Raw genomic sequence first — 9,837 nt, 5'->3', positions numbered from 1 at the left:
TGAGACTCAAAGTGTTCTCTTCTCTGGCACATACCCATCTACTCAACATCTCTACTGTTTGAGTCCCCATGTCAGGCATTCTGAGAGTCATGAGCAGCCTCATGTGGTAGGTCACCATTTTGATGTTTATCAACCCGCTTAATTCAAGTTTGTAAGCTCGAGAACTGGGATCACATTTTTTACATGTTAGCACCTATTGTCATTTTGTACTTACTCTATCTTAGTAGTTATTGTTAGTCCCACCACAGTGTTCACAGCTATTGCTTCTGTTTTGTTCCTGAAGTATCCTCAGCATCTAGAACACTATCCGGTATATCGTAGGCACTCAATAAATATTTGTTGAATGTGGTTGAATAAATGATGGATAAAAGTTGATTTCTAACAACTGAGTGAAAGCTTGACTCTTTGGGCAGCAACTTCCGGAGCTGATTTCTTGGCCATGAGGAGTAGAAAGCGGAGTGCACTCCAGCACGCCTATGCAGCAGAGACAGCTTAGTGCGACTTTTTATATAGGCATGTTCTCCCCGTTCTTCATCTCACTTTATCTTTGGCACATTTCCTTTACAAGCCACAGGCTGGGCCAGAATGGCCTCTATTTCAAAATGTTTAGTCACTTATGATGTAGATGATGGTTCTGAGTTCACGCAGCCAGATGCAGGGGTTAGACACATGAAGGGTTGGCTTTGACACTGGCCTGTGCTTCTCTTCATGCTGTTGGAGCCTTTGCCTTTCAAGGTCCTTCCTTCCACTACTTGCTGAAGGTATAATGAGGAACAAGTCGGAAAATGTTTCCTGTCCTAGTGGAAATTATACTTTTAGAGGAGCTCACGCTTAGAGGAGACTGATTTTTACTAATAAATTAAAATTGGTGTAAATGCAGCAAAGAAGTAGAGCGAACTATGGGAGCTTAAAGGAATTTAGCCTGGTTTGGTGGGAGTGGGACAAGGGTGTTTAGCAGTCTGGAAAGGATTATCTGGGGAAGTGGTGTCAAGGTTAAGTCACAAAGAACTAACAGGAATAAGCAAGAGAAGAGAGGGAGAGAAGTCTTCCTGGAGGAAGGAAATAAACTTCTCTTGAGTGACCACTTCTCTTTTCCCTATAACACCGGTTAATAAGAATAAAAATCCTTTGTATCAAATTACTAGGCTGGCTTAAAGGATGCTTGATTCATTAAGTAAGAAACACCACAGCATATTAATATAAAATGGAATATACATTTTTAAAAGCCTGCATTTTCTTCCATGAATTAAAAATAAAGCACAGCATGTTGAATCCTGGCCATATGACTACACAGGACATCTCTCTTTAATCATGCCCTAATTTGGGGTACAAAAGTGGGTTTTAGATTAAATTCTTTTTTTAAATCTTTAAGATTATTTCAAGATCAAATTAAATGGAAAACTAGTCATTTGCTACATTAGTCATTTGCTACATTGTATATTGCTATACAAAATATTTATTAGCTTTTATCCTCAAGAAAATATACACTGTTAGTCATTTTCATATTGGTGGTTTTAAATCAATTTCTAAATGAATGTCATTTAGAGAAGTTTTTCACAATTTCTGGTTTCTGTGTTGATTGAAGTTCCAATAAATAAAACATAGTAACCTAATATAATCCTTGAAAGTCCCATTAAAGAGCATTAAAATATAAAAACTGGTAGGGAAAGAAGTCTTTACTACAAGTTAATGTAATGGATGTAATTTGGTTGAAAAGAAACAGAATGATTGCAAATTAAAGATTACTATATTCTATGGTAATCCTTCTACAGCTGATATTCAATGTGGCTTTCTAAAGGCAGGGTTATTGGATTTTTATTCATATTATGATTTGGCCCCTTTTCGAAAATGAAACTTTTAAGTACCTCTAATACCATGGAATATATTTTGGACACACACACACACATATATATAATTATTATTACTGTATTTACTCCTAGTGAAAAATATCCTTTGGTCAAAGGGAGTGAAAAGCATCTATAACTGTTATATATGCACTCTTTTTGCCCATAAAATTAAGCAAGTCTAATAGATAGAAATGTATCTAAGGCACAACTGTCCGATTAGTGACATTTTTATTGCAGTAAGATCACAAAGGTTATTTTTATCTCTCTCAACTAAGCTGTCAGGGCAACACTCCCGAATAGAAGGCTGCATTGCTCTTTAGTCCTGTCACTTTTAATAGCATTTATTTTTCACTTCATTCTCTGTAAGTAAGCGAGACTAGGCATGTGACTTTTTAGGTGCCAAGGGGAAAATGAAAAAGCTTGAGTCTTCCTTTACTCTGAGAAAGAACAATCAGATCTAATTCCATGATTTCCCCTTTGGGTTTGTAGATAAGAGAATTATCAACTTTCAGGAAACATCATCTAAGTCACTTCTCTGCTTAAAAATGTAGGATGTCTTATTGCTTATATCAGAGGTTCTCAAATTTTATTAAATATCCGAATTTCCTGGAGGGTTTGTGGAATCAAAGATTAGGGGACCTGCCCAGAGTTTCAAAAGGTCTAGGATAGGGAGCATTAATTGAAACTCCTGACCTAAAGATAAAGACTAAAATTATTATAGTCTAAAAGGCTCATGAGAAACTGGAGATAGCAGAAGTCATTGTGAGCTCTGAAATCAAAATCCTTGGGTTCAGTGCCCTGTGACTTACTCATTTTGTGACCATAACCAAATTATTTCATTTGTAAAATTAGGATAATAATAAGAATCTCTCTCTTATGGTTATTATGAATATTATAAGATAGTATATTATAATATGCTAAAAACAATGCATCTTATCATGGTAAGTGCCAGGTGAATATCAGCTGTTTTTGTTTTCGCTTTTATTATCACCACCTCTCCAATCTCTTCTTGGTTGGATTTCTTAGTTCCGCCACAACAGACTTATTCTAAATCTTCATTAAATTGTGTTTTTTCCTTCCTTGATGTGTCTTCAAGTGTCCAGTTTTCTCAATACAGTTTCTACCCTTTTCTTATATCATTCATATCTTCATCTGGCTAACACATACTTATTCTTGAAGTCTCAGCTTTGGTGTCTTTTCCAAGGAAGGACAGTCCAACCAGTTGTGTATACTTCACCCCTGGAGCGTTGCCATCCATGTACTTGTTATTTGTAACTGTCTTCTCTATATGGACTATCAGCTCATCTGTTCATTGGTGCAGCCCACATGCCCAGTAGTTACTTAATAAGTACTGCTGAATGTGGGAATGAATCATCACTCATGCTGTCTTTTGGGGCTACAGCCTGGGCACAAAGAAAACCTCATGGAGAGATCTTGCTACTTCACTAGAAAAGACTTGGAGATACCAATTTTATTTTTAGTTGTTGTTTTTCCACACTGAGAACAGAACCCAGTGACATTTGATAGCTAGCACCTTTGGTGAAGTTCTGAATATCAATAGGCATATGTCAGGTTACATTGTAGTAATATAGGGATTTCGATTTCTTTTATATGTATATGTGCCACTCTACAATTGTGTAAATCCTAAAAATGGCAAGATTAAGGGCCCTGGGAAGCATACACCAGCACAGTCTTGTTCGTAGAACTGTGATGCGGCTATTTTGCATAACCAACATAGTGCAATAACTAAAAACACAAGCTACAGAAACATAGTACTGCTTTGTAACTGACTTGCTGATGACTTCAGCTAAAATCCTTTACCTTTGTGAAATTAGGTTTTTTCTCTGTAAAATGGGCATAATAATAATTATCACATAATTACAATTGAAATAAAATAGGGACCTTTGTACTTAGGACTTATTTTTAAGACCCAAAGGAGATAGATTTTAGCGATGCATTTCTTTATGAAATGACAATTATGGTTTCCTCCTCACAGAAATTGAGTCAAAAGCTAAGAATATGTATATCACTGCATTGAGCTGATTTTGTGAAAAGAGAAATAATTTCAGCATTTAGAAAGAGTTTCAGCATTTAATGAGGGGGCAAGTGAGAAGGATGACCTCAGAGTGAAAACCAAGTCAGGGAGAATGTATGGAAATCTCCATAAAAGTCACACTCAGAATTGTGTGTGGATCTCTAAGTCTGATATGCATAAAATCACTTAAGAGTTGGATAAATGAAGAGTTTTGGCTGAGTTTGTATGTAACATTCTAGTGTAATATTCTGTAATATTGTTTCCAGATTTACCTATGGTGCTGCACAGCAAGCTGTTGCACAGGGCAATCACCCACCTTACGTCAGCTTTCTACCAATATCCTTTCATAGCACTTTCTGGGCCTCTCTGACCGACTTCTCTCCAGAATGTGCTAGTAACCCTTCCACACAGGACCATCACTGAAATCCCTGTGTCAGTGATAATTGTCCTTGGATGTGATCATCTGCTTCCCCAACTGTTCACCATTCTAGTTGATGGGAACAAATTGAAGAAGCTAAAAAACCTGGAAGACTCAGAATATACGGTTCAACTTCCACTGCCAAATTCATTAATGCAGTCTTCATAGTGCATAGTGTAAATCAGTAGAAGTTCTTGACACTGCCCAGTGATTTAAGAAGGCAACAATATTGACAAGATGGGATTCTAAATAATCGCATCTCTAAAATGCCATTGAGGATGAAGTCTTTCTTTTTTTTTTTTTAAATAAGAGTTTTCTAATAGTCTCAGTAGAGAAGCCTTGACAAATTCTTTCAATTCCAAGAATTAGACCTGTCTTCAGAAGGGAACCTGAAATTACTTAACAGTGGTCCAAACATCAATATAACTTTAGAAGCTTTATATTCTCTCCACTGAAACTCAACACAAAGTGGTCTCCCTAACGGCACAAGTCTGTGATCTTAACGAGAGTCACAAGTTCAGCTTCTTGCTCTTTAAGCCTGGCTAAAAACAAGCCTTTTATCCATTTTGGGTTAATAAGGGGAACGTAAAGGGAATTTAGTTTTCTCTATAAGTTGTAGTTATTGTGAATTCCATCCTCTAGATCACAAAGGAGGTATTAGAGACAGACATTTTCTGCCCTTCAAGTTAAAGTGACTTCTCTTTAAATAAATTAAAATTCTACCACTATATACCTAAGTTCCTTTCCTCTTCCAAATACATTCTATACACAAATTCAAATGGATTAATATTTTATATCTAATTAAAAATAACTGCAAAAGAGTATTACAGCATGTTGCAGTGGGCATATATCAACAGTGTATTTCAACTTGAACTCTAGGGAAGAAAGATCTCAAATTATATGTGTGAATATTCAATAAGTCTATGAATCTTTCAGGCACAGTTTCAGAAACCTTCAGAAAGTTAAGTTTCAGAAAGGAGAATAGATACTAGTATAAATAAGATGCTAAGCAAATAAAATGAAATTCTGGGTTACCCTCAAAACCACAGAATGCTTATGATTCTTTCTTTCAAAAGAACGTAAAAATCTAGTTGAAATTATTCAATTATTTCTGTTATTAGAAATAATATAATTTATTTTCTAAAACTGTTTTTGGAGAAAATGACCTATATTATGCCCAGTGATAATACAAAAACAACTCATCACTTGTTTGGGGAGAAATGAAATTTGTAGTTTTTCCAACTTGTAGCTTGAAATATATATTCAGTTTATAAATTTGGAATAGAATCTATTTAATGCCTAGAAATACCATCAGGAAAGGTAAAAGAAAATAATAGGTTTTAGATAAATAGAACAGAAATCATAGAAAACTAACATTATAGACATTGCAGCCACAAGGATGACTTTGACTTATAAAATACTGTTGAACCTGTTTCTCTTTAGTAGACTTTCAGAAATAAAGGATAGGAAGATTGGGTTTTTTGATCTTTGATTTTGATCTGGACAACAAAGCTGCTTGGCAAAGGCTCCAGAAAAAACAATAGGGTCCATCTTTTTGAAGCACCTGGAAAGGCTTCCAAAAGAATTTAAAAGGAAACCCCACTTTATTCTCTAGGTCCAATATATATGACATTGTGTGTAAACTGACATCAGAACTCAGTTAAAAGCCATCATTTTAATAAAGCTTGGATTCTGATCTATTTCCTAGGATAACAATTCTACCCATATTTCTGGAATTTGTATAATGAAATACAGAAATGAATGCAGTCTGAAAAGAGAGTGGCCATGAATGTCCTATCCAGAGTAGACCAGTAACCCACCCAGAGCTTCACAAAAGGTTGGCATTCAATTGACAAAAATTATGTCTTTGTTTATTCTTACTCACATCAATAGAAAATTTGCCTAAAGACTGGAATGTCTACAGTTGCTTTGCATGCTACATTCCATTAAGGAACACAAACTGTAGATCAAATTCTCTCACTTAGAACATTTCTGCTTTAATTCAGTGGGAGCCCTCTCAAAGTAAAGGATATTTACAATGAAAGATCCTACATCTAACTTATGCTTTCAGCATGTGCTTGTTAGTAAAACTTTTAGTCATGAGATTGTCTATGTTAGATGTTTTATTGTCCTGTACTTACAAGCATAATGATATAGAATTCAGAAATAGATGTCAAGTTGAAGCATCTCATAATATTTAAACAAAGGAATATCGAGTAGCATCATAGCTTAGACCATAGTAGTTATATTTGACTTGATCAATATGTTTTAAGTGTTAGAGTAATATCTGTGCCAGAATAGGAAATAGCAAAAGGCCAAATCCATAGTCTGCATGAGCTACTTGGGTGCTTATTCAACCAGGTATGAAGTAGAAGAAATATCACCTCTTCAAAAGGGGTTTAGAAAGGCATAATAAAAAACAGAACCAAATGATTTATTGTTTTACTGAAGAATTATTGTATAACTGGTATCAATTTGCATAGCTGCAATCATGTCAAACAAAGGCCTTATCCATGGATTTACATTCTGTGGTCGAAACTGAAAAAATAGAATATAAACCACAGACAATTGATTTGATTTGGAGGATAGGGAGAAGGAGAGATGCGCAAACAGTGAATGCTATTAAACAACAACAAAAAAAAACTTCTCAAGTGAGTAGGAGTTTTGCTGTTAGGTGTTCTCATACCACTAGGAAGGGACTCATATTATCATATTTTAATGTTTTGGAAAGGTCTTTGCTTGGTAAGGTTGCCAAGCAACCATAGCCAAGAAACCCTTCCTTTCTCCAACCTTTGATATGGAGTTCCTGAAAACTCCATATCAAATCTGTTGTTTTGAAAGTCATTTTAACCAGATTGTTGTTTAGGTCTTCCGGTGTTTCCCATCTAGTTTCCAGGTGTATGGGGCCTCCCTGTGGAGAGGGGAGTAGCTATGGCTTCTGTACAAGATTTCTACAGAGTGAAGGAAGTAGTGTGGAGGCCAAAGGCTTCATCATGTGGAAGAAAGGAATTATATTACTATAGCCATCGGAACAGGTAGAAAGACACCTACGCTATATGTTTTAATCGTTTCAGTGGGAAGCAGTCAAGATTCCAATAAACCTTAAGAGTACTGTTTATACAACAGATTTAAGTGACCTTGAATGTTTTTTAAACTTCAATTTATCATGAACATACTCATAGTTGGTTCATATTCAGTGCATTAATCATCAACCATATAAAATAAGCTACATGATAAAATTAAATTAAATCTCAATTTACCAAAACATTAACATGCTAACAACTTTGTTAAGTCACAGTGCAAAGACAAAATGAATAAAACACTAGAATCACTATACCAAACAATATAATTGAAGTTAAAATGCCATTTTCTGTGGTTCTTTTTAGAGAAAATAACAAGCTGTTTACTTTAATGCGGTGACATTTGATTTTGTGATTAATTTTAAAATAACAGTGTAAAAACTACAAACTCATTTTAATTTGACAAGCATTTGGTAATTAATTTTCAAACAATGCTATGGGAACCCAGAAAGCACTCTTCCTTTGACATGTATTTTATAATTTATTTTAAAACAATGCTGCACAAATCTGCAATGGCATAATTCATTTGGGAGTTCATTAATTATGCAAATGAGTTGCAATTAACAAATCTGTTCCAAGGATGGCATTTGCATAATAATGAACTTCATGTTTGTGACATTATTTAATAAGATACCTTTGTGCATTTTTAAACAAAACACTCCTGTGAATACTATATGATTAGATGGGTTGAAAATGGACATCTAGTCAATGAGATTCAAAACTGTATCCAGAAAAAATGTTGTTAAAATAAACAGAATTATATATAATTCAAATAATTAATATGGATATTCTTTTTAAAGCACAGGGGTTTTGATTAATCTCAGCTTCCCTAAATAGCATAAGACTTTCATTTACATTTATAAAGACCACTATACAATGTAGACTAAAGCAAGACAAAACAAGCAAAACTATAAACTTCAATTTAACATTTCAAGTGAAGGCAGGTCATACACTACACACAGGAATCTCAAGACACGCACCTCTCACTAGGAAGCAAATATAACACCAAACCAAGAAACCCTTCCTTTCTCAAGGGTTGTGGCAGGATGACCTTGGAATTCAGTTGACATTCATTTATTCAATCAATAGTCATATGCTGAGCATCTACAAAGGGCTAAACTACATTCATTTTAAGGCAAAAATATGATGTATGTCTACCTTCAAGTGGCATGAAGCCCAATTAAAGACAGAGACACATAAACACTAAAATTCAGGGAAAGTTGTCTTATGAGGGCGAGAAACACAAAGTGTTACTTACGGGGGTACAGAGAGTAAGAATAACTCAGTTTGGTGGATTTCAGAAATATCTGACAGATAAAAAAGGGATGAAATATTTTAAAGGACAGGAGGAAGTTCACCAGTGGGTAAGAAATTCAGAGTACTTGAGAAAAGGAAATCATACACACAAAGTCACAAAATAGAGAAAGATGGATATGTGTTTAAGGCAATGATAAGAAAGCCACTGTGACTTGAAGCAAATGATATGGCTGGGGGAATCCACACTCTTGGAGCAAGACTTTCAGGAATCTTAGTGATCCAGTTTGAAATTTAGAAAAACAATGAGAACGGTGTTAACAGCAGATAGGTTTGGAAGGGGGAGAGCTACAAGTAATCTTTTCTGCAGCTAATCAGTAGCAGAGTGTCTTGAATGATCAGTGATGTATGTCCTCAGTATATGGTGGGTTCAGATGGGTTTATGAGCCAAGTATTTGCCATTCCAAATTGACAGGACTTTGTGATGATCATAAGATGTTAAGATTCTATCATATGTCTTCTCTGTTTTTTACTTGTGCTTTTAGTCTTTCCTGTTACATTTCAGTTTTGAACTGCTTGGTGTTCCTTGCTGAGTTTTGTTCCAGAACTCATGGTAGAAAGAAACAAAAGGATATGTTCATGACACTAAAACTTAACATCCCTACTCTAAATCAAGGATATGTTTTGTTTTGTTTTTATTTTATTTAGTTGATTTCCTTTTGTTTGTATTTAGTATAAGGTACTGATTTTCTTTAGCTTCAATTTTTTAAATAAGCTTTTTTTCTCCATGGCGTGCTTCTGCTGCATCCCATAAACACAAAAATACAGAGGTGGGCATTTATTACTTCTTACACATCCAGCATCTATCTATTCTCCATTCTTCCCATTCTTCCTTTTGGGGAACTTTAAGCTCTTGTGTGGAACTCCAGTGAGGTGGTCAAGCTAGATCCTTTCTCTTCTATCCTTTTCACTGGTTTTATTAGGTCTTGAACTAAATTCAGTTAAAAACTCTCTCCACCAGGATTCTGAATATTACTCAGAGTGCTGTAAATGCAGAAGAAATGGGGAAGTTTCATTTCTTTTTGTGGCTGCTAGACAAGGGACCTAATTGTTCTAAATCTGGTTCACTAGTAACCTTTCAAATTCCAAGAACTTCCCCCTATCTTTCTATAGAATTCCCTTTTAGTGTCATTACTGAGGAAC

This window comes from Manis javanica, chromosome 12 (genome assembly GCF_040802235.1).
Source record: "Manis javanica isolate MJ-LG chromosome 12, MJ_LKY, whole genome shotgun sequence".
NCBI classification, from domain to species: domain Eukaryota; kingdom Metazoa; phylum Chordata; class Mammalia; order Pholidota; family Manidae; genus Manis; species Manis javanica.
This window is presented reverse-complemented; position numbering follows the sequence as displayed.